The following is a 26,480-nucleotide window of genomic DNA, read 5'->3' as shown; positions in this document are numbered from 1 at the left end:
TACCAACATTATTATTACAGATAAAGAAATTACAGGTATGTACATAAGTGCTGAGGGGCTAGGAGGGGAGGAGAGCAAAGGGAGCAAGTCCGGGTGACAGAGAAGGGAGTGGGAGATAGGAAAGGTGGGGCTTAGTCTGAGAAGGCTTCAAGTCACTTAATGTCTCTGTGCCTCAGCTTTCTCAGTTGTAAAATGGGATTTTGATACCTGTTCTCCCTCTTAGTTAAGACGGTGAGCCCCATGCGGGACAGGGACTGTGTCCGACCAAATCAACTTGTACCTGCCCCAGTGCTTAGAACAGTGTTTGACACATAGTAAGCGCTTAACAAGTACTATGAAACAAACAGGCAAATGTATTAACATAAGTGCTAAGGTGAGGGTAAATTCATAAATGCTACAAAAGGATTATAGGTATTTAACAGAGGGATAAGCTGGTCCATCAACACAACTGGAAAAGGAATCCCAAACTCTAGACACCCAAAGTCCTGGGTCTAACCACTGGACCACATGGCTCACTAACCCTGTCATTTTGTGAAATAAATTGATCTCATTCTCCAACTCTGGCTAATTTCATTGTTCTCTGCTGAACACACCTGGTTACGCTGCTGGAATCAATCAATCAATTCTATTTATTGAGTGCTTATGCTTACCACATGTAGAACACTGTACTAAGTACTTGGAGGGAGTACAGTGCAACAGAGTTGGTAGATATTTTGGGGGTACAAGGAGCTTTCAGTCTAAATCTGTTTTTATAACAGACTCTCCATGGCTGTTAGGCATCATCTGGATCATCTGAGCCACCGGGAAGGGAATGATAGCACTTTTTTAAAAAAATGGTATTCATTAAGGGCTTTCTGTGTGCCAGGCACTGTACTAAATGCTGAAGTACATGCAAGCTAGTGAGGTTGGACATAGTTCCTGTCCTATATGTGGCTCCCAGTCTTAACCCCCATTTTACAGATGAGGTAACTGAAGCACAGAGAAGTGAATGACTTGCTCAAGATCACCCAGCAGACAAATGGCAGAGCTTAGATTAGAACCCAGGTCCTTCTGATTCCCAGGCCTATGCTCTTTCCACTAGACCACTCTGCTTCTCTGACCTTCTCGTGATAGTCATACAGCCAGGTCCAAAGTTCAGAAAGGCTGATGAGAATTATGTGTCCCGTATCATTTTCTTGAAGTAGTCCAGGATAAAGAGGCCCCATTTACTTTGCTGCTTTTACTCAACTTTACTGCATTACTCACAACACAAACGAGCGCTAGGCAAGCAAACAATGTAGACTTGTTCAAACTAGTTTACTCTAGTTTTGTCTCCTGCATACAGCTTCAGTGTTTTTATGAGCCACGTTGTGATGAAGAATGGAGCCTCTTGATCTTAGGCCTTTTTGAATGTAGTGAATCTCCTGACTGGTAATAATGACCTTCCCAGTCCTTCAGAACAGGCTACCCTGGCTCCAACCAATGAAAAGCCAATAGTAAATCCCAGGAACTAATGCTAATAGGATAAGTAATGATAAAACATTTGGGGGATTTTTATGATATCTTTCTTCAAAAGAGTTCAAGAGCCAGAATTTCCATTTTTTCTTGTTTTAGTTCCTTCTTGCTGCTTGGGCCAGCAAGACTGCAGACTCTTCTTCTGGTTACCTGAGGAGTTAATCCAAGAAGTTGTTCTTGCTTGGAAGCATAGTTCCAAGGTGCTGACTCACTTGTTTGCAATCATCAGAAATGATGGCTGAGATGTTCTCTCTTTCCAGGTTTTTCGTCAGGTTATGTGGTTGATTTCTCACCCCCACACACACCAAAACGCAGAACAAAGAAATCTGACCACATCCCTCCAGTCCAGAGAGGGTTCTTAATTGGCTTTCCATTAAAAAGAAAATAGGCTACTGTTTCCACCTCATTATTTATGAGCCCCTTTCTGAAACAGCTCTGCCATACAGCCAGGGATTACGGACTCCCGTTTTGCTTGACGATATTTTATGATCTGTTTTATTTATTCATTGCCTCTGCTGGGCACCTCACATATGAAACCAATTAAAACCAAGAAATAGGACAATCCTAATAAACACCCTGAGCTGGCCAGACATGGAACTTTTCTCAAATCACCTGGTGGCCCTACTGGCAGAGATATGCCAACCCAGTAGCACATGGGTTGCCAGTGCTAATGTGGAGCAGCATAACCCAGTGGATAGAGCATGGACCTGGGAATCAGAAGGACCTGGGCTCTAATCCTGGTTCTGCCACTTGTCCGCTATGTATCCTTGGGTAAGACACTTAACTTCTCCATGTTTCAGTAACCTCATCTGTGTAAAATGGGGATTAAAAGTGTGAGCCCCACATGGGACAACCTGATTACCCTGTATCTATCCCAGTGCTTAGAACAGTGCTTAGCACATAGTAAGCACTTAACAAATACCATAATAATATTTATTATTATTATAGATAAGGAATCCAAGAGCCTGGAGGGGTCCTGGTAGGCTGTGACTGATACTGAGTGTAGACAGCAGGTGCTGACAATCGCTGGTGCCTGAATTTATTCCCTTCCCACTTAGAGCTGTGACTGCTCCCAACCCAAGGGATGGTAAACTCACAGCCCACAGGAAAGCTCATGGGTCTTGGAACCAGAGGATTAGGTTCTAATCTCTGTCCTTCCACTTGCTTGCTTGTGACCTCAGCTAAGTCACTTATCCGTGCCTCTGTTTTCTTACCTGTAAAATGGGGATTTAAATTTAAAATGGGGACTTGTTCTCTCTCCTACCTCAACTGTGAGCCCATGTGGGATAGGGTTGGTGTCTGATCTGATTATCCTGTATCTACCCTGACTCTTAATGCAGTTCTTAATACCACAATAACGATAATAGTTAACTATTATTGTTATGGGAATCATTCCTGCTGTCCTGAGGTTATGGGATCTGAGGCTACATTACAATCCATAATGGCCCTATTCCCCAGCTGCAGACCCAAGGCACTTTACCTCCATGGCGATTGGCTGTTGTAGTCTAAATGCTTAGGAATTCCGACAGGAAGAGATTGTACTTAATCTTGCCTCCTCTCACTAGTAACCTTGAAGGCAAGGGACCCTAATGTACCGTGTTCTCCTGTCCCAGCCAGTGCTTGTCACCTATGGGGAAAGGAAGTAGAACATGATGCAGAGATTCCCTCACCAACCTAACAGGGATTCTAAACTCACCACTGCTAGAAAGAACTAAGATACCCAACAGAGGTCAGCCAAGATCGAGCTCCCCAAAGGGTAACTTTGTGAGGTTGAGGACACAAACCTACCCCTTTTTAATCTACCCCTACTCTGAATCCAGCCCCATATATCCCAGTTCCAATCAGCCCATCCAACAGTGGCTTTGGTTAAAAAAAAATAATCCCAATTTGGGCCCATTTCCACTAGTTTATATCACCACTGATTATTCACAGGTGACCTCAAGGCATGGCCTGGCTATCCAGAGTGAAAATAAATGAGTTATTTGACATGTGATGTTAATATTATTAGAGCGAAAGAGGAAAAACCTTTCAAAGAACCTCTCAGAGGGATGTGGGTAGCAGGCACTCACTGGTTTGGCCCGTGGATTTTAGAGGCTGTGGCTAGACGTCACACCCTTTACTCCTCTCTGCCTTCTTAGTTTTTCCACTCTGTCTTGACCATGCTGCTTCTCCTGTTTTCCTCCTAATTTCAGCCCTGATTCTCTTTTTTTCCATTCTTCTGAATGTTCAAGTCATGACCTTTGTGGTTTATAGGCCACCAGAGACTGAGTTAAATGTGTTAGCACAGAGTCAAAACAAGTAATAGCTGGCCAATTAAATTAATAATCCATATTGTTACAATGTTTAACCACGGCTGTTTCCTCAGTGGTCTGTTTAAATCACAGCCAAGCCCTGACCTATTAAAATGAATAAGTGGAATTATGAGAAACTCCATTTAATAAACACAGCAAGGAACGGCGCACAATTGAGCATGAAATATTTATTACCACTTTAAGCTGGAGCTGTTTGGGATTTGAAGATCGGATTAATGAATGCTCTTTAATTTCTGCCTTTCGGTAGAAATCACAAAGCCCGAGCATTTCCGTAGTTACCTAGAGAAGACCGAGCAGCGCAGGGATGGTGGCGGGGAGGGGGGTTTCCGGCGGAAAAGGTGCCATCCTTTCAGCTTCTCGCCGCGCTCCGTTTCTGCCATGCTTTGAGCGGGAGGAGATCAAAGGCGCCCGCTTCCAGACAAGTGGCTCAAGTGGCCGTTGAGCCTGCAGGAGCTTCAAGAAATCTGCCAGGAGGGTTCAGGGCCTGACACAAGGCCTTCTCAGATTTGAAAATCCAGCTCTCTTTTTCATCTCCAGAGAAGCTCCCCACTACCCACGAGGTGGATTTTTGTCAGAAATTCCGGGGCAACGAGGTGGATACAAATCTTTATTTCTTGTTGAGTGGAGAGGGAAGGCTTGAGAGGGAAAAATTCCACAGATCTCTTTAATTATGAGCTAAGGGTGTTTCTGTCCCTTTGCATCTGTCTGTTTCATAGATCTTTATTTCTCCTCAATGCGTCCTCCTCCTCCACTAAAATTTCCCTTTCTCCCCCTTACTGTCCATTCAGTCATCACCTTCTTCATCAGTTGAACTTATTAGGCGCCTACTGTGTGCAACGCACTCTGTTACTCTCTTGGGAGCACACTGCAAAACTAAAAGGTAGAGTCCCTGCCCTCCAAGAGCTTACAGTCTAAGGAGGGAGACAGGCAGACACAGACAGAATACAAGAGCACAAACACACACACTCACACAGGCAAACACCTTTTTTACAGTATTTATTAAGCACATACTATATGACAGGCACTGTTCTAAGCACTGGGGCTCACAGCTTTAATCTCCATTATACAGATGAAGTAACTGAGGCCCAGAGAAGTAATGAGACTTGCCCAGGATCACACAGCAGGCATGTGGCAGAGCCGCGATTAGAACCCAGGTCCTTTGACTCCCAGGCCCACGCTCTATCCACGAGGCCATGCTGCTTCTCAACCTAAATGTAGTAGAAACAGGAGAGGAGATCTTGTGGCAAACCACAAGAGGAAACAGAAGAAGAAAGTGGTGGGATCAATAAACCATCGTCCACATAGGTGCTGAAGGGATGACCTGACCAAGGGAGGTGAGGATCAGTCAGGGAATGCCTCCTGGAGGAGGTGGCTGTCAAGAGGCCTTTCACAGGGAAGAGCATGTTAGGTCAGGAGGTTGTAGTGGTGGTTTAGGGCCACACAAAACAGCCACCCTCAGTTCTATTCCGTGTACCTTACTGCCTCTGCCATAGCGGTGGTTCCCTCTCGTTCTATAAAACCTCCCTCCGGCTGGGCCTACTCCAGTCACTGCAGAGTCGGATGGCTCAGAGTGTGGGGAAGCTCGGCTTGGGTTCCCGTGCCCAGCTCCCGGGCAATCCCAGCAGCACTTGTGGCACCGTGAGGCAGTGGGTGGCCGAGCCCGTGAACCGATTCGTCTCTTGCAGACAGAATGTAGCAGGTGTGGCTGGTGGGCTGACCAGACCAGAGCCTCCTGAGAGATCTCATAAACTCCCGCCTCCCCACTGCACCTCACACAGTGCAACCTGAATGAATGTTTCCCCAGAAGGACTCGGAACTCAGATTCTTACTGACTTCCCTGCAGAGGCCTGAGACGTTCCAGGATTCAGGCCCTCTGGAACCATACCTGATTATTGCCTTATTCTTGCCAGGCAAGGAAGAGCAAGAAAATATTTCTCATAGAGCAACTTGATACTCCGGCTTCCAGCAACGAGCTGATTGCAGTTTAAAGGTAATAGGGGAAAGATTTCATTTCTTGTGAAATGTCCCTCTCACCAAGTCGCTGACTCCAGACACACACACACGTATATATATATATATATATATAGATACATATATATATATATACATACATACATCAGTCCCCCGACCTCTCTCCTTCCACAAGGCTGCAGTCAGTCACAAGGAAGGAAGCATAGGCACCGTCACTGGAGATCAGAAAGGGGGAGCAAAGGAAAAGGCAGGGACATTTTGGGTGATGCTGCTCAGATATTTCCATCTGAAATTTTGACCTGGTTCACAAGTACCATGGAAAGTTTCTTATGAATCAGTTAAACCCTCAGGGCTTGTGCAATTTGTCCTCATGATTAGTTTATGTTTGGTGCTGTGGCTTCCTCTTCTGACAGCTAAATTGGCTGTGGTCTCCTCCCCTGCCTGGTCCTGTTCCTTTTGCCTAACAGCTTTGGAACTACAGAGAACGGGAGAGATGCAGCTATAATGGGGTGTGGTGTTTAAGTACTTCCTCTATATCAAGCATTGTAATAAACACTGGTTATGCAAATACAATCAAATTGGACACAGTCCCTGTCCCACAAAGGGTTGTTCATAATTCAACGGAGAGGGAGAACGGGTAGTTTATCCCCATTTTACAGATGAGGTTACTGAGGCATAGAGACATTTAAATAGCTAGAAAATTAAATTTAAAAGTAGCCCAGGAAACACATCCAGGTTTGGACTGTCCTTTCACCTGTGGCCTTTGAATTCCTTCAATAGTAACACTTCAGGTGGCCTAATGGATAGAGCACAGGCCTGGGAGTCAGAAGGATCTGCGTTTTAATCCCGGCTGTGCTATTTGTCTGCTATGTCACCTTTGACAAGTCACTTCACTTCTCTGTGCCTCAGTTCCCTCTGCAAAATGGGGATTGAGACTGTGAACCCCACATGGAGCAGGTACTGTTTCTACCCTGATTTGCTTGTATTCACACCAGCCCCTAGAACAGTCGCTGACTCGTAGTAACTGCTTAAAAATACTAAAATTATCATTGTTATTACTATTACTAAGTTATTTAACTTCTCTGTGTTTCAGCTACCTCATCTGTAAGAAGGGGATTATGACTCCAAGCCTCATGTGGAACATGGACTATGTCCAATCTTGAAGCTTCTATCTACCCCAGTGCTTAATACAGTGCCTGGCACATAGTAAGCACTTAACTAATGCCATAAAAAAAAAATTAGATTGCAAGCCCCTCTGAGGGACAGGGACTGTTTCCAAATCCCACCTATTTATTCTTTCCTGGTACTTAGTACAGTGCTCAGCAACAGTAAGAGCTTAATAAATACTCCTCCTACTACTAATTTTAGTATTTAAGTGCTTACTATATGGCAAGTACTGTACTAAATGCTGGGGTAGTGAGGTGGGCCAGGCTTGCCAAGACCAACTCCATTTTGTTGGCCAAGTCACCATAGCCTAAGGTGAACATATCACGACCAGTGGTGTGGTCAGCAGATGGGTGACTGGTATTGCTGATAGTGATTGGAGGGGCCTCGAAAGGGCTGGGGGAGGACTGGGGTATTGCTGACAGCAAATACAAGGTCCCCAGAAACTGGAAAGTCATGGTGTTGCCACAGGAGCTGTCAGCTGAACGAGGGTGTTTCTCAATATTGCTGATATTGAGAAAGAGGGTCCCAGAAAGGTGGTTATTTGGCCACACCTGCACTGATTAGCCCCCCCAGCATGCCACCCAGGTGGAAAGCTGAGATGGGCCTGATATCCTATAAAATCAGTGCCCAGGAGACAGCTCTGTGTAGCAGGATGAGTGCTACACCAACTCACCCTACCCAAAGAGTGAGATGCCCGTTCTGTGATGTCCAGGACCTGGAATGCCATGAAAAACCCACTAGGGATGTGACTATCCCCTGCTGTTGACCTATAAAAGAGTTAGTTGTCCCTTTTGGGCTGGAGTGTGCATAACTGACCTACAGGTATGTCCCTTAAAGACCTGGTGTTTGGTGTTTAATTTGCTTCTGCAATTAATGCAGCTGGACTTAGGTGAGCCTGGTGGCTTGGGCCTGTTTGTTGAATTGTAGTTGGACCCAGCTGAGCCCGATGGTTTGGGCCTGATTGTCCTAACTTTTACTCTAAATGCTAGCATGCTAGATACCTAGGTGAGCCCGCAATTGGACCGTGTTGTAACGAGTGTCTTCCCACTAAACAAGATGACTATAAGTGGCTTTAACAAGCCAGCATGTTGAGTATTAGCGATCCTGTCCCTTTGTGAACGTTCCTGCTTCTCTGGTGTTATGAATGTAGAAATTTGTATTCTAAATGGCTAGGTGTAGCTGGTCTGTTTAAACCCCGGCTCATACCAAGGTGTTGAAAGTCAGATCCTTGAACCTGGGTTCTAACAGACGGGTGACAGGTAGATGCAGTTAAATCAGATCAGATACAGTCCCAGTCCCCATGTGGTGGAGTTAGGGTGAGAAACCCGCTTTCTTGATGTTGAAGCCTTTGCTGTTTCTACTAGGCCACAAAGAAGCAATGTGGCCTAGTGGATAAAGCACAGGTCTGGGAGAGAGAAGGACCTGGGTTCTAATTCCAGCTCTGCCATTTGTCTGCTGTGTGATCTACAGCAAGTTACTTAACTTCTCTGTACCTCAGTTACCTCATTTACAAAACAGAGATTAAGACTGTGCCCCGTGTGGGACAGGGACTGTGTCAAACCCTGAAACTTGTATCTACTCCAGTGCTTAGTACAGTGCCTGGCATAGAGTAGGCATTTAATGAATACCATGGAAATTTTAAAAAGGCTGATCCCTCTCCCTTATCTTCTCTGCCCAACCCTGGCTCATCTAGTCCAGTAGAGAGACAGAGACTCTTCTGCTCAGGTTTCTTCCAAGCACCAAATGAGCCAGCATCGGGTGTGGATAGGAGGTAAAAGAAAAGTTGAATTTATTAAGTGCTTACCTATGTGCTAAGCACAGTACTAGGGAAGAAGTGTGGCTCAGTGGAAAGAGCACGGTCTTGGGAGTCAGGTCATGGGTTCAAATCCCAGCTCTGCCACTTGTCAGCTGTGTGACTGTGGGCAAGTCACTTAACTTCTCTGTGTGCCTCAGTTACCTCATCTGTAAAATGGGTATAAAGACTGTGAGCCTCATGTGGGACAACCTGATTACTCTCTATTCTACCCCAGCGCTTAGAACAGTGCTCTGCACATAGTAAGTCACTTAAATACCAACATTTATTATTATTATTATTATTATTATTACTACTAGGGTAACTACAAGATAATCAGATCCCACTAGGGCTCACATCTAAGTAGGAGGGAGATTGGATATTGAGTCCCATTTTAAAATAAATAAAATTGTGGTATTTGTTAAGCGCTTACTATGTGCAAAGCACTGTTTTAAGTGCTGGGGATACAAGGTGATCAGGTTGTCCCATGTGGGACTAAAAATTTTCATTCCTATTTGACAGATGAGGTAACTGAGGCACAGAGAAGTTAAGTGACTTGTCCAAGGTCACACGGCTGAGTAGCGGCGGAGCCGGGATTAGAACCCATCGCCTCTGACTCCCAAGCCCGTGCTCTTTCCACTGAGCCACTGAGCCACAACAGATAGGTGGCGGAGCTGGAATTAGAACCCAGGTTCTCAAACTAACAGGTCCATGCTCTTTCCACTAGGCCTCACTGCTTTCTGTGGCTTCCTGTTCCAGCCATGCTGTGGTGGGACGTAAGAGCTGTTTCCTTCTTCCTCTCTTCCGCTTCCCCTCCTTTAGAGGGGCCATGGGGGAGCAAGCAGAAATATCCCTGATAAGAGTAGCTCTCTCTGCCAAGGCTGGAGGAGGATCTGTCATCAGCCATCAGCTCACCTCTTCCCTCACCCTCTTGAGGCCAGGTGAAGCATGGGAAGCAGACCAGAGGCTCTTTATTTATATGATTAGCTCCCCACCTTTCAGCGAACAGTTGGGGGAGGGGGAAGAGAGACACCATAGTTATCTAAAGGATAAATCTGAGACCTGCAAGCATAGGGTCCTGAGAACAAGCTCCTTCCTGCAGCTTAACACTGTGGAAAAGAAAGCCTCCCTTCTGAAGGAACAGAGAGAAGGTAGGTAGTAGCTGGGGTCCATATGACTGGAATATCTTCACTACATGAGCTCTGGGCTCTATGGGTGTCTGTGGGGACTTAATGACTGGGCAACCTTCCCCTCTCCCAGCTGCCCCCCAGAACTGAAGCCCACCAACTATCACTGTGAAATACTTGATAACCAAGGCCTGGTGCCTACAGTGGCAAGGAGCCTGAAGACTTGTTTTGCTCATGGTAAACATTCAGTAACTACCATTAATTGATTGATCGAGTAATTGATTAACCTCTATGTACTTCCTTAACTTCTTTTAATATGGGTCAATTTTTATTCTATTTAGACAGCATTGTGATTTTTATCATTTGCTTTGATTATTTGCAATGATTCGGTTTGTCTAGTCATATGCTTCTAGATGTTTACTCTCTATGCCCTGTCCTTGTCCTCTTGGATTCTGAGTCTTTCGTGGATATCGCAGTGCTTAGTGCAATGCTTGGAACATAGTAAGCCCTTAATTAACAACAATGAATACCATGATGATGACAATAATAATAATGCAAAAATCAATATGAGTAATCAACGATCTTGTGAATACTCCGAACGTCGGGTCTTTGAGTGACAGACACATGGAACTCTCGATAACACGGCACCTCTTGTGCTCTGTGGATCCTAACCCTTTATTTCTTTGAAGTTCAATGGCAAGAGTTTGGGATTCAAAAGAATAAATATGAAGAAGTCAGTCAGGTGAAGTGAAGCATTTCCATGGGTTAAGAAAGTTTGCCTAGATTCCATTTAAACAGAAAGGAGATGCAAATCAAGCTCATTTGGATGTTTACTGATAAAAATGGAATGACCTCTGCACTACTCCCCCTGAAATCCCCCTAATTGCTCCAAGAGACTCTCCTGAATGGAGCTGGAAAGGTGCTGGAAGAAATGGCTGTTACTGAGGGCAACAGCAACAATCTGATGCCCACCCAGCGCTGAGGAGTTGCGCTTCTTTAGGAACTCAGACAATATGGCTGTAATCACCCCCCACTTCCAAGCACTCTCAAGCAAAGATCATCAGCTCCCAAACTTCCTGCCGAGGAGTCAGAGGAATTCTCCCATCGTGGGTCGCTGGGACTATAGCAGTTGGCCCATTTGTATTTAAAATATTCTGCATGCAATTAGCTGATTCTCCGGGCCTCCGGGAGGTGGCCAAAATGACTTTCAGAATTGCAAAGTGCGGAAGCCCACCCCACACTCCGCTAGATCTCACCCGCTGTGTCTGGTGGAAACGAGCCTGAGTGATCAGCTTCGGTGAGATTCTCTTCTCCCTTGAATCTCCATGGGGGGACCACACCGGGCTGGGAGACTCAGGCGGCATTTCTAATTCCTTTCTGCTACAGGCTGAGTCCGGAAGCATCAGGACTTCTGTTCTTGTGTTTACTGGTGCCTTGTAGAAAGTCTGAAACCCTGGTTCACTGGCAGCCCCATGGATTAATCGATGAACATTTGGCCACTGAATTTTATTATTAGAAGGGAAGTGACTGTGTGTAACTTATGGGAATCCTGGGAATATGCTGTTCTTCTTTTACCCTCAAGGAATAAGTGCTGCCTGGACTGAACCACGATGGCTAAGTCACTGCTGGTCACTCCTGAAGCCCTAAAAGAAAAGATGTGAGTGTAAATCTTTCCTGAATTTTCCAAAGAAATGAAACAGGTTTTGATTCTTAATCTAGGCCAGGGTATCCCTCCCTCTGCTCATGAGTTCTTTTATTCTCTTTGTCAATATTTTTATGTCTGACTCCCTCATTAGAGTATAACAGTCCTTGTGGGGCAGGGTACATATTCTTTTTCACTGTACTTTCCAAAGCTTCCTATAATGCCTTGCAACCAATAGGTGCTCAATAAATTCTATCATACCAGAAGGAAATGAGTTTTGTGGTTGGGTTCAAGGGTGAGGAGTCTGAAGCTCTGTGCCCTGCTGGAGTTTTATTCTAAATGGTGCTATTAGCTTTATCTCACTGATGCCTCTTTGGGTCTTGACTTTCTCAGTTGAAGCAATCAATCAATGGTGAATTTTGAGAGCTTACTGTTTGCAGAGCACTGTACTAAGCCCTTGAGTGAGTATGATGTAACAGAGTTGGTAGACATGATTTCTGCCCCCAAGGAGCTTACAGACTAGAAGAGGAAACTGTGGGAGTGAGAGTGGGGTGTATAGCAAATGCTAGGGTCAGTCTGAGATCTTCCCTCTTCCCCCACTCTTCCCACTCTCTTGCCGCCTCCCAAAATAACTTTCTTATTGCACCTTGCTTTGACTCTCCCTTGCTCATGCCCTTTCCCCATCTGAAAAGTCCTCCCCCTTCAAATCCACCAAACAACTCTCCCCAGCTTTGTGGTCCTCCTGAAATCTCTCCACCTCTAGGTAGTGCTCCTCCATTAAAACCCCCCATCGAGTTCCTACCGTCCCAGCAGCGACCCTCAGGACCGACGTATGTATACACATCAGCTTCAGAAGTTGTTCAGTTAAGATGAATGGCATTTATGACATTTCTAAATTTACATCATGTCAGCTTTACAACACATCTGATTCAATTTTACAACACTAGCCTTCCTTGTGGTACCGGTTCCAAGGAGACAGGCAATGGAAAGGAGGTACACAAGACTGACAGGAAAAAGGAAGCAATGGTTAAAAAGTCACTAGAGAGGGGAGAAACGGTAGAAAGTTTCAAGATGGTGGAAGAGGCTAAAGGCTGGGAATGAGGAGTTAGTCACCAAGTAGAGTTAACACTTCCATTTTACTTCAATCATGTCAAGGAACCTCTTTGACTCAATACACATGCGATTGAACATAGCTACATCACTCATCTCTAATTGAGTACATCCAGGGCCTTGATGGTTTGGGGAAGCTATTTCTGCCTAACCCAATGTAGAAAGCAGAAATGGTGGTACCATACCCGATGTTCCTGGGAATGTGGAACAGTGCTTGGCACATAGCAAGAACTTAAATGCCATCATCATCATTATTATTATGTCTGTTGTTGGAAGCAGCATGGAGTAGTGGCTAGAGCGTGGGCCTGGAAGTCAGAAGGTCATGGGTTCTAATCCCAGCTCCCCCACTTGTCTACTGTGTGACTTGGGGCAAGTCACTTCACTTCTCTGTGTCTCAGTTACCTCATCTGTAAAATAAGGATTGAAACTTTGAGCCCTATGTGGGACAGGGACTGTCCAACCTGATAAACTTGTATCTACCCCTGTGCTTAGTACAGTGTTGGGGTCATAGTAGGCGCTTAACAAATGCCATCATTATTAGGAGCGGTCCTCTGACCAGACAGTTCCTGGAGGGACTGGAGAACAGAGGGATCCTGGGGCCTGGGCAGGTGGGTGCTTAAAGTGCTTAGATTAATTCTCGTCTCCTCAGCCCCAACCTCTTTCACATGTGAAACGCATCATTTAGCCTTTAGATCCACCCCTGAAACTAAGTACATAGGCTTCTAGATTCACTGAAAAGGCTAAAAAGGACTGTGATCATCCAAAAATCAGGAAATTTCAAAATTTAAACTGAGTGTGAGTGATGGTGTTCATTTCCCCACAGTCCCACAGGAAGAGTCAGTTGATAAATTAGCAGACAGCTGCATAAAGGCTATTTCTGTGCTTTTGTTTGCACAACCAGAGGGGTCGGGGCACATATTTTGGGGTGCAGTGTTGTTCGCGCTCCTCAGTGCTTCTGTTGAATGTCCTAGAGCGGCTTTACTCGGGCAGTTTTACCTCGCTTTGAGGTGCATAAATTCCAACATTTTAGTATGTAACGTGATTTAGAAAATGAAATCTGAGCATCATTTTAAACCAAAATTTTGTGTTTTACTCTCTGCATATCTCCCCTGACAGGGTGTTGTAGGACCGTGGGTATTTCTTGCAGCCTTATATCGTTAGAATACTGTCAAGGTGTGTACAGAGATGTGAGGGCTTCCTAGGTAATTATAGAATTAAGTGCTTACTATGTGTCGTGTTGAGGTAGGTAGAAGACAAGCAGAGCAGCCATATCCTAGCAGCTCACAGTCTAAGAGATAGAAAGCAGTAACCTATTCACATTTTTCAGATGAGGAACTGGTCTCAGAGAGGTTAATGACTTGTCAAGCTCCCACAACTGGCCAGTAGCAGAGCAGAGTTTAGAATCTGAGGCCCCACCCCCACCCCTGCGACTCCGGGTCCCTCTTTCTTTCCATTTGGTCATCAAGTGGATCTTAGACTGTGATCTTAAACTCTTGTAAATCAGGTTGGCCCCTCCCAAATGTCTTCACATCACAATAACAATTGGGGTATTTTTTAAATCCTTACTATATGCCAAAGCTGGGTAGATACAATCAGCGCGTCCATTTACCATATGGGACTCACAATCTAAGGGAAAGCGATACAGGCATTTAACTCCATTTTCTCGATGAGGAAAACGGGGCACAGTCTTACTTCAGGTCACACAGCAGGCAAGCGGTGGAGCTGGGATTAGAACACGTCTCCTGACTCTCAATCTGTGTTCTTTTCATCGGGCAGGCTGCTGGCAGAACTCCATTCTGTTCTTTTTACAGTCAGTGGCATTTATTGATCACCTTGCTGCACGCAGAGCACTACATTAGTAGTTGGGAGAGTACACTTGAGAGAGCTTGTCCTTTGCCAACAGGAATTTACCAAGGTGCCTCCACCCATATCTTGAAAATACAGTCGTTGGGGGAGTAGCCAGGGGTGTGGAGCTGCATTCCTTCATTCATTCTTTCAGTCGTATTTATTGAGCGCTTACTATGTGCAGAGCTCCTTACTAAGAGCTTGGGAGGAAAAAAAATAAATGGACACAGTCCCTGGCCATAAGGAGCTCACAGTTTAGAGGGGGACACAGACATTAATGTAAATAAATAAATTACAGATATATACATAAGTGCCGTGATGGGGGGCTTAATCAGGGAAGGCCTCCTAGAGGACATGTGCCTTCCATAAGGCTTTGAAATGGGGGAGAGTAATTGTCTGTCGGATTTGAGGAGGGTGGGCGTTCCAGGCCAGAGGCGGGACATGGGCGAGGGGTCAGTGGCGAGGTAGGAGAGATAGAGGTACAGTGAGAAGGTTGACAATAAAGGAATGAAGTGTGAGGGCCGGATTGTAGTAGGAGAGTAGGGAGATGGGGTAGGAGGGGGCAAGGTGATTGAGCGCTCTTGCCCTCTGGGGTTGCTGCACTTCTGATGAGCAGTGCCAACGTGAAACCCCCTCTCTCTCCCCCCCCCTACTCCCACAAACCCACCCCTCATCTCAGGAGGGGGCTAGCAGCTCCTATTTATATTTGAGGCTCTTTTGCTTCACCCCAGTTATTGGCAGCTCTTCCGTTTGATGTTAATGAGTTTGTGGACCTAATGCAAACATGAAAGCCCAGACACTTCCCCAAAAAGAAAATCAGAAAGGAATCTGCCATCAGAACGAGCCACTAAATATTGGAATTGAATTCCACCTTAGCAGCTCCTTTCCTTCTCTGACGGTGTCGATTATTTTGAAAGCACAGAAATCAAAATAAAATGCCAGACCATTTAATTTTCCACAAAATAAGACAATCGGGTTTGTCAAATATCCTCTGACAGGGAAAAATAGGAATTGACAGATCAAAGTGAGAGCCTCTCCACCTCCGATCCCTCCCACCTTATTAGCCCTCCTTTAGACAAGAGAGAAACAAATTTCTCCCACATCAGTGATTCCTCCATAATCAATTTCAAATAGCCCCTTGCACAGGGATGCAAATCTTAGCTTTCCCTAATAAAGCATTTTAGAAGATAGATGTTCTGATCTGATATTATTAAACGAAAAGTGGTCTCTTTTTAATCTAGAGATGCAGGGGCGTCGGTAACCGACTGAATCAAAGGACTGGTCTCTTTCTGTTCCTAATTATCAATAGTGTTTTATAATCTTATTAATATTGATACACAGTATACCAAAGATCTGTTAACGTATAATGTATGTGGAGGATAATTAACAAGATCTGAGTCAGATCAATCGCCTATTTGACAGCAAACGGTGTGTGGCTTATAAATTATACATACTCTAGGTATGGCTAGAAATGTTTAAAGTTTCCGTCCAATCCTTCTAGTACAGAGCTGGGGAAACTGATGAACTTAAAGGTACAGTCCCTAGCCTCTTAGTTATATACCAGGCCCTCAAAGGAATCACTCTTACTTATAAATCACAGCATTCCATTAAACAACCAGATCTCCAAGTGGCTCGAAAACACACCTTTACCTCTGCTCAGTGCAGAAAAACAGCAGATGAAATCTTGCAAGAAAAGAAACGATTAATAAAAATGAAGTAATACACCTTTTGATTTCTGTGAGGAGGCAGTGGTCTCTGTGTTGCAAGCGACAGAACTGAGTCCGAGAATGGCCTTGACCCTGAAGGGGCCGAGACTTTCTGTTGCACTAAATACAATTAATAATTGTAATTAATATTGCATGGTTTGGTTGGCTCGAGAGGGCTCAGCTGTATGTGTATGCTTGGTGTGTGTGTGTGTGAGTTCAGACGCGTTCCCCCTAGAATTCACTCTAAGCGAATGTAGGAGTAAGGTGGAAGCAAAACTTTTGTTCAGAACTGGCAATGAACCTGTGGGTGGGATGAAAGGGGAAAGCTCTGGTTTACAAAAATAACGAATTATTGTGATGAATAATTTACCTGGGGTCACGACCTCACAGAGCAATACTGGCTCAGAAGGCTAAGCCTTCATTAGATTTGGAAAGGCGAGTGTGAGCTGCGATATCATCCGCTACCCTGAAACCGGCCTTGGTGGTAAAGCCAGGCTTGCCTGGGGCCCCGAGGAGCCTCTCTGACCTGGAATGCCGGACACAGGTCCAATCCCGGACCTGGCTTTCGCGTTCATCTCCCTGGGTCCTCCGGGGAGGATTCCAACATGAAGCCTCTGAAAATCCCTTTCGCCTTCCTTGTTTGAATGGGATTATTAACCAGTTAGCACTCCACGGGAGCAAAAGTGGACACTCTTTTAGACATGAGAAGCAATGTGGTCATAGTGGATAGAGCACAGGGCTGGGAGTCAGAAAGATCTGGATTTTAATCCTGGCTCTCACTTGTCTGTGTGACCTTGGGTTTAACTTCAAATACATTAGTTACCTCATCTGTAAAATGAGGATTAAGACTGTGAGCCCCCTGTGGGGCAGGAACTGTGCCCAATTTGATTACCTTATATCTACCCCAGTGCTTAGTACAGTGCCTGGCACAAAGTAAACACTTAACAAATAGCATTGCAAAAAAAAATGGTCATAGTTCATTTTTAAATGATTAATTTATCATAGTTTCTTTAAATCTTTTCCATCCCACCCTTTCCCACCTCTCCCTACCCACCACAAACCTTGCCATCTAAGCTTCCCTCTCTAGACTGCAAGCTCATTGTGAGCAGGGAATGTGTCTGTTATATTGTTATACTATAGTCTCCCAAGCACTTGTGCTCTGCACAAGGTAAGCACTCCATAAATACGATTGACTGACTGACTGACTCACAGGTAGAGGAAAAGAGGAGGTCAGTAGCAACACCTGAAAGCTAGAGATGTCTCTTCACCCAACCAATCCCCTTTCCCCCGAGACCTGCTGGGGCCCCAATCCCTGGATCGCCGAGATCCCTGGATCCCGGCCATCCATTCATTCATTCAATTGTATGCCCATGCTCTATCCACTAGACAAGCTGCTTCTCAGTGCGTTGCACAACAGAGATGCTAAGCAGCATGATGTAGTGGATAGAGCATGGGCCTGGGAGTCAGAAGGTGATGGGTTCTAATCCCAGATCCACCATTTGCCTGTTTTGTGACCTTGCTCAAGTCACTTCACTTCCCTGTGCCTCAGTTACCTCATCTGTAAAGTGGGGGTTGAGATTGTGAGCCCCATATGGGACAGACACTGTGTCCAAATCAATTTGCTCAGTACTTAGTACAGTGCCTGGCACAGAGTAAGCACTTAACAAATGCCATTATTATTATTACTACTAAAGCTAATGGATCTAAATCAGAGGGGATTCTGGAAACTGTGGTCATCTTGCCTCTGATCTTAATCTCATCCTTAATATAGCTTTTGTTTGGGAGATTCTTTGAGAGCAGGGAAATTATGGACAGTTGAAAACCCAAGTGAGTTGGAAATAAATCCATCCCCACAGTACCCAAAGTCAAATTGTTTTTAGCATATGGTGGTGGAATTATTTAGTGCCAGGTTCAATGTGCTACACTCAGTGGGTGCTCAGTAATAATAATAATAATTATGGTATATGTTAAGCACTTACTATGTGTCAAACACTGTTCTTAGTGCTGGGGTAGATACAAGGTTATCAGGTTGTCCCAGTTGGGGCTCACAGTCTTAGTTCCCATTTACAGATGAGGTAACCGAGGCACAGAGAAGTTAAGTGACTTGCCCAAAGTCAAACAGCTGACAAGTGGTAGAGTCTGGGGCTCATAATCTTAATCCCCATTTTATAGATGAGGTAACCGAGGCACAGGTGATTTGCCCAAGATCACACAGCAGACAAGTGACTGAGCTGGAATTAGAGCTCACGTCCTCTGACTCTCAAGCCCGTGCTCTTGCCACTAGGCCGTGCGGTAAACACCGTTGATTCTGAATTATATTTAGATTGAGTTGGCCACAGGGATAGAAAAGAAAATTAGGGCTGTTGTCACTTGCTCTCCCAACCTTCCTGCTCTAACTGTTGAGCAGGCCGTGACCGAGGGAATGGTGGGGCTCAGAGTCATGCTAGGTCCCGGCTAACTGCAAGGTGGGGTTGGAGCTGTGACTCCTGCTATCACTGGGCCCTGCTTTGGCTCCCATACGACCTCAAGGTACTGCAGCGTCAAGGAATCCGTCAATCGTATTTACTGAGCACTTCCTGTGTGCAGAGCACTGACTAAGCGCTTGGGAGAGTTCGATATAACAAAAAACAGACACGTTCCCTGCCCACGACAAGCTGACAGTCTGGAGGTTGAGCTTACAGTCTAGAGTCTAGATTCAGAGAGAGTCCAGCACCCAGCAGAAGGCAGCTGCCCCTGGAGACCACTTGGCCTAGAGTTGTGTGTTCCTACTACACAGCTCTGGAAGCAGGACAGCTGGGGAGGCAGGAAGTGGAGACGGAGACCCCAGTTTGGGCCAGAGAGGGGCAGAGGCCCTTTTGATCCAGGGGCAGCTCTACTGTCCATCAAAGGGCAGGGACTGTCTCTATCTGTTACCAATTTGTACATTCCCAATGTTTAGTACAGTGCTCTGCACATAGTAAGCACTCAATATATACTACTGAATGAATGAATGCTCCTTCAGAGTGATTGCTCCACTAGCTCTCCTTGCTGATCCATTGCTGTACCAGAGCCTCTTCTGGAACATTAGACCTTGAAGATGGCTGAAGCGATGAAGCATGTTCTTCTACCTTTCATTCATTCCTTCAGTCATATTTAATGAGTGCTTATTGTGTGAAGAGCACTGTACTAAGTGCTTGGGAAAATACGATACAACAATAAACAGTGACAGTCCCTGCCCATAGCAAGCTTACTTTCAGGACTAATGTGAAGCCATCTGCCATGTTTGGATTTGTAATGGGCTGGAACTACCAAGTGGTTACTATTTTCTGGCACCATATAAAAGTCTCACAGTGGTCCCCAAAACGCAAGATTTCACCCCTTCCCATAAGTTGACTTGCATGATATAAGGAAGAGTGAGCAAAATACCAAATGTGCCTCAAGGCAAAGGGGTACAGCTATGGGTCAGGAAAATTCTGCCAAAAGCAATGGTTGGCAAGGCTGTGCCAACACGGAAGCCTGGGCAGGGGCTTGACCAGTTTGGCAGGGACCTTGGTTAGGTGGTGGAGCCAAAGGGTTGCTACTACCTGTCCATTAAGTGGGAGCAATGTGGAGCCTGTCAGTCGCATTGACTGGGAATGGGGATAGAAAAAGGCCCTGCCAAAATGCTCGTTACTCGTGCCCTGGACTGGGATCACACCCAGTATTAGTACTAGTAGTTATTTATTTTAATGTTCATCTTCCCTACTAGACTGTAAGTCCCTTGAGGGCAGGAATTCTGCCTGCCAGTTTCATTGAACTGCTCTTTCTCAAGCACTTAGTACAGCACTCCGCACAGAGCTAAATAAATACCATTGATTGATAGTACTGATGATATTTAAGCACTTGCTATGAGCAAGGCCCTGTACTAAGCCCTGGGAAAGGATACATGGGTGAGAAGTAGGCCTTCGAGGGGCTCCCGCTCTATGGATAAAGGGGGAAAGGATACTTGTAACAGACACATAAGGAAAAAATAAAACAATAAGAATGGTAAAACAACATGGAAGATGAGGACAAGAATAAATACAAAAATAAAATGCAATAAAAGTCCCAGGGGATCGTGGCTAAAAGAGCAGAATTTCAGGCTGCTCGCAGCTAGGGCTAGTAGTCACAGCCACAAGGACCACCACAGCCACGCCTTTCCAAGAAGTCTGTGTTTCGTGGAGGCGGCCTGCTGTCTCCGCTCCTGTCCTACCCTCTGGGAAGGAAGGAAAGGAGTTTGGAATCTAGGCAAAGCACTAGACAAACTCTAGGTTTGGCTTAAACTAGGTGCTCCCGTTTTGACTGCAGCACAAATCTGTAACTCCCTGTAAGCTTCCTCTAGGCTGTAAACTCATTGTGGGCAGGGAATGTGGCTGTTTATTGTTACATTGTAATCTCCCAAATTCTCGGTACAGTGCCCTGCACACAGTAAACGCTCAGTTAAATGCTGGGAAGCAGCGTGGCTTAGTGGAAAGAGCATAGGATTGGGAGTCAGAGGTCGTGGGTTCTAATCCTGACTCTGCCACTTATCACCTGTGTGACTTTGGGCAAGTCACTTAACTTCTCTGTGCCTCAGTTACCTCATCTGCAAAATAGGGATTAAGACTGTGAGAACCACATGGGTCAACCTGATTACCTCGTATCTACCCCAGCGCTAAGAACCGTGCTCGGTACATAGTAAGTGCTTAACAAATACCATCATTATGAATAAATATGATTGAATGAATTAATGAAATCGTTATACCAAGAAATGCACCATCATTTTCCTCTACATCATCATCAGTATTAACTGAGGATTTCCTATAAACTTCATTGGGAACCTACAATAAAAGTAAGAGATACATCCTTGTTTGTTTTTTGGTACTTGTTAAGCGCTTACTATGTGTCAAACACTGTTTAAGAGCTGGGGTAATTACAAGTTAATTAGGTTGGACACAGTCCCCATCCTGCATAGAGGCTCACAGTCTAAAGTAGAAGGGAGAACAGATATTGAATCCCCATTTTATAGTTCAGGAAACTGAGGCTCAGAGAAGTTAAGTGACTTGCCCAATGTCACACAGCAAACAATTGGCAGAGCCAGGAGTAGAATCCAGGTCCTCTGACTCCCCGGCCCATGCTCTATCCACGAAGCCATGCTGCTTCTCCTCGAGGAGCTTACATACTTAAGGCGAAGATAGGCAACCCATATAGTATATATATTTTCCAGTTGTTCCCACATATACACACCCAGTGGGAACAACAGGAAAATAGCTGGTAACTTGAAATTAGAGATGCTTTCCCCTGGCAGTTTTAAAATTGGAAGGCCCAAGGCATGTGTTTGGTTTGGATACTACATTTCTATTTTGGATTGGGTGTCTAGACCCAGACTTTTAGCTTCCTCTTTGCAGGCAGCAAGTGACCTGGATACAGGTGCTAGAATAAACTTCTGCTCCCCTGGGAAAGTCTCACAGGTCAACAGTCATTCAAAAATCGCTCTACAAGCAGTATTTGACTTAAGACTTTTCCAGTTAAAGTTGCACTTGCAGTGTTTCTCGATTTACACCCTGTGTCAGCTTTACAACACATAGGTTTCAACTTTACAACACTAGTCTTCTTTATGGCAGCAGCTCCAGGAGTAGAGGGATTAGAAAGAAGGACCAAGGAGCCACTGGAAAATGAGGAAATGATTTTAGAAGCTATGATGGGAAGGAAAGGGGAAAAATGTTTAAAGAGGGAAGCTGCAAGAGCAGGAGTAGCCAGAGGATGGGGGTTGTCACCTGATCAGGGCAGAGTGATCAGGGATCAAAATGTCCATTTGATTTCTGATGGAGTTAAAGTCAGGTGCCTTATCTTGGAACTCTTCTGAAATCACTATTGCTGTTGCTAGGAGAGCACTGATTCTGACTAGCAACACTTTGACTTGAAGCAATTTTGAGGTAGCCGTCATCCAGTGGCAAGAGTCCGGGTCTGGGCATCAGGAGATCCAGGTTCTAGACCCGCTTTACCACTGACCTGCTGTGTATCCTTGGATATGTCACTTAATTTATGTGTGCTTCAGTTCCTTCATCTGAAAATGAGGATAAGATCCCAGCTATCCCTCCTTTTTTAGACTGTAAGCCTTAAAAGAGGTGGAGACTGTCTCTGATCTCATTCCCAGCACTTAGCATATAGTAAGCTCTTAAACATGTCATTTTTGATTAATGCCTTTATTATTTGGGAACCAGTTTTTTAGACTATTTGTTAAGCGCTATGTGCCAGCCATTGTACTGAGCACTGGGGTAGACACAAGCAAATCAGGTTGGACACAGGCCCTGTCCCACATAGTGCTCAAGGTCTCTATTCCCATTTTATGGATGAAATAACTGAGGTACAGAGAAGGTAAGTGACTTGCCCAAGGTCACACAAGAGACATGTGGCAGAGCCAAGATTAGAACACAGGTCCTCTGACCCCCAGGCTCGGGCTCCATCCACTCGTCCATGCCACCTCTTAAATGTGAAGACTATTGTGCCCTGGAGACACAAACACTCAAGAAGACTTGCAAATGATTATGAAGTGCTTCACCAAATCAGCCAGGCATCACAGTCTGGTGTTACATTTAAAGAAAACCAAGTTGATGTGCCAGCCTCCACCAGGGAAGCCTTATGCACAACCAAAAGTCTATATTGGTAACAGAAATAAATGCTGTCACAGAATTCTATTACCTAGATAGTATCTTGAACGATGATGCAGAGGTCCCGGGTTCTAATTCCAGTTTTACCACTTGCCTGCCGCATGACCTTGGGCAAGTCACTTAACTTCTCTGGGTCTCAGTTTCCTCATTTCTAAAATGGGTGTTCAATACCCATTCTCCCTCTCCTTTGGATTGTGAGCCCCACTTGGGACAGGTACTGTGTCTGATCTGCTTATCTTGTCTCTAATACCGTACTTGGCATATAATAAGCATTTAATAAATACCACGATTATTATTATTATCGTGGTCCTCTGTGAGTGTCCACCCCTGCTCCTGGAGGACAAAGGAGCTTCATGTCAGTGAAGTCCCCAAGAGGGCACAGATTCCTAGCTCTGAAGCTATGCTTGCCTTAACCCACCTGCTCTGGGTGGAACGCGTGAGGAAAACGGATGACAGAAGGAAACCCGGACAGCTGCTTTGGGGATAGCTCAAACTGGGAACCCTTGAAGGCAAGGAGGACAGAGGAAACGTTTTAAGGATCCAGTAATGTAAAGTGTCAGGCGAAGGTGCCTACCTGCTGAAAGGTGGAAATCAATCACAGCAGGTAGTTCGGTGAGACACACTATGCTCACAAAAGGAGTGGCTTTTTTTAGGAGCGAACCTTCCTAAGGATGGTGAGGTAACGGGGCAAAAGCAACATCAAGAGCTGTAATTGAGAGCCATTAGAAGACAAGGATGGACAGTCTTTGAGTGTGCATAATACAGTCAAGACCTGGAATCCCAAAATGACCTACGCAGCTACAGATGTAGCCACAGGTCACCTCATCAGAGGCACCTATTTAGAGCATGAAGGACAACTGTTTGTGTGTGTGTGTGTGTGTGTGTCTATATTGTGTGTATATGCATATACTGGATCAAGGAATTGCAAGACCGTGGTTAAATGACTCTGATTTTTTGCACCCAACAGCTGTATTTCATCATTCTCCTTGTCAAACCAACCCCGGTGACCATGGAGCAGTCTGAGAGGCAGCCACACAAAGACCTATCCATTCACTCTCTCTCCGCCCATTTAGCACCCGCTCAGCTTCGCATGTGTGGAAATTGGATTGCTAGTTCCCAGCGTTGTGCATGAAATTAGGCCCAAATCTGACTTGCCAATTTTTCATGTATTAGCCAAGAAATTATTTTTAACTCATTGGAATGTAGGGTTTGGGATTTGGGGGTAATTTTTAACTTTGTCAAAGTCGGGTGCTGTTAGGACACGTTCCAAATTAATATAGTTCTGGAATAGAGTGATGAGAGAGAGACAGATAGATGATAGATAGACAGACAGACAGATAGATTCTACCCTGACATGTTAAAAGCAATTTGCATCTGTCCCCTCTCTTTTCATTCCACTACCCTTTACCCTTCCTTTGTGTGTTCCGAGGTGCTATTGAATGCTCGTTAACACATCATTAAGTCTTAATGAGAGGAGGGAAACTGAATAGAGGACAAGAATGAAAGAGGGAAGGAAATTTATAAGTAAAGAGAAAGGCTAAATATTCATGAAGGGGTGTGAGAGAGATGTAAAAGAAAACCCTGGTTTCTGGTAAATCATTAACAAAAAAAGTTTCCCTTAAAAAAGTGCCAAGCAGAACTTTCAACTTCTCTAAATGTTAATGTCAAAAGTTTAATGGGGCACCAGAAAGCTTCTGTCAAGGCCTCTTTAGTGCAGAGTCATGCTATGTAAGGGCTACACTGTGGATCCCAGGAAAAGGGGAAGGTTGCTGGGGATTGGAAGGCCTGAGCCAGCTGCCTGAAGTAGACTGTCTCTCTGACCCATTTGAGCCTCTATTTTCTTTTCCAGATTAAGAGTCTTCAGGACGTGGTCCCCAGAATTGAGGGGAGTCTTGGGCGCCAGACCTTCATCCCATCCAGGGAGCTTATGCCATTCTTCATTAACTGTCCTGTCTGCTCTAGGTCAAGAAGGCCCCTAAAACACTCCTCGTCACTGTTTTTAACAAACCAATGGAGAGGAAGAGAGAAATATATTTTTCCGGGATTCCTTCAGTCCATTTTAAAGCAAGTAAGCTTTGAAAGTGATATTGGTGTCCTAATCTTTTATTCTTACATATAGAAAACATATATGTAATCTTTATAACCTCTACAACTTCTTTTTTGCAAAAAGAAGTACCAACAACTTCATGAAATTCCACTAGCGAAACTGCCACTCTCTGGACAAACTGTCTCTCCTGCAGATTGTCAGAATTACATTTTGTCAAGGAGTCTTAGGTACTTCTCCTCTTAACTTGTCGGTAGCTTTTCCGGAACTGCGGGGAGGGGGGGGGGCGGCGGAAAAAAAACCTGGTAGAGTTCACCGAGGTTAAAAAGTCCCCCAAAATATTCAGCATTAGCTGTGTGAGCCCGTTCGTATGCTAATTTGGAAACTAATGACAGCAGTGGGCAGAGAACTGTAGATATACAGGGGGAAATGGGTGGGTAGTTGATTACTGATTTTAGTCAGAGGCTGATTTCCCCTTCTTTTTTTAATCCCTTTTCCTTGTGAGTTGAGTTTATACTCCAGGCAGATCAGGACCTGGCAACATTGCCAAGATGTAATTGCTAAAAATCTTTGCAATTTGGAATAGACCGCTCAGCTGTCTAACAGGGTCACTATATTCTCTGCAGCTATCTTGCTGTTAATGTGAGTCCCAAATGGTCTTATCCTGAATCCTTTTTTCTTTATGGTATGAATGAGAGAGGAGAGCACCTGCTTGACTTAAACAAACAACATGGTTTAAAATGATTCGTGTGACATCATCGACTATGGAAAGCCTAAGTAATAGACTCACTGACTTTTGTTTTTGCCATTCTCGAGGCATCAAAAGAGGAGTGGGTGGCATCGGGAAAGGCTATGTTCTTCTTGACACATTTTCTTCACACTGATTCTTTGTTGTCTTGCATCTCATGTTAGTTTATTGTTCACTACCCAAAGGTTTCACACATAAAAATGAGCCCCTTGGCTAGAAAAAAAAAAGCCCGAATTTGTCATCCAAGTTGAATTTTCCCTAGCAAATAAATTATACATGGAAACATCACATAAACAAACAAGAAAAGCACATGGATTTGCACAGAGGATGCCCTGCTGAAATTCTTCTTAATTTTGGTGGCAAGCCTGCATTCCTCCCTAATTCTGATCACCCACGCCATTTCTGAAAGGAGCCTTCTCTTCTTTCAGATTTGGCTTCTTTCATTAACTCCCTCTCAATTTCTGAGATTTTCAATTTCCAACTTCCATCTTTGGTTTGGTTCATTGGGATCTGGTAATTCACTTGATTTCTCAGCTAATCTGATTTTTCAGGTTTGGCATCTCTTGTGATTAAGTCTACTAAGGTAACCACTCAACTTTCAGGTGAGTGATGTTAGTGAGAGAACAGGCTTTGCTATTCTCAGAGCAGAATGGAGAGAAGGAAGAGATTTAGGTGACTCAGAACTGGGTCAAATTGCTCTTAACCAGTGACTTTAAAATGGACTTTACTCCTTGAGCGTCTCTGTCAGGACACTGAAACAAAAACATGTTCATCTAATGGTGATGTGGGGAAGGGGTAACATCTACAGAGGCTCTTGTCGGAATAAGATTGCCACTGTAGTTCTGTGTAGAAAGAAAATATGACTTCCTCAGAAT

This window comes from Ornithorhynchus anatinus, chromosome 16, assembly GCF_004115215.2.
Source record: "Ornithorhynchus anatinus isolate Pmale09 chromosome 16, mOrnAna1.pri.v4, whole genome shotgun sequence".
Taxonomy (NCBI): Eukaryota; Metazoa; Chordata; class Mammalia; order Monotremata; family Ornithorhynchidae; genus Ornithorhynchus; species Ornithorhynchus anatinus.
The sequence above is the reverse complement of the archived record's forward strand: the minus strand, read 5'-3'. Positions refer to the sequence as shown.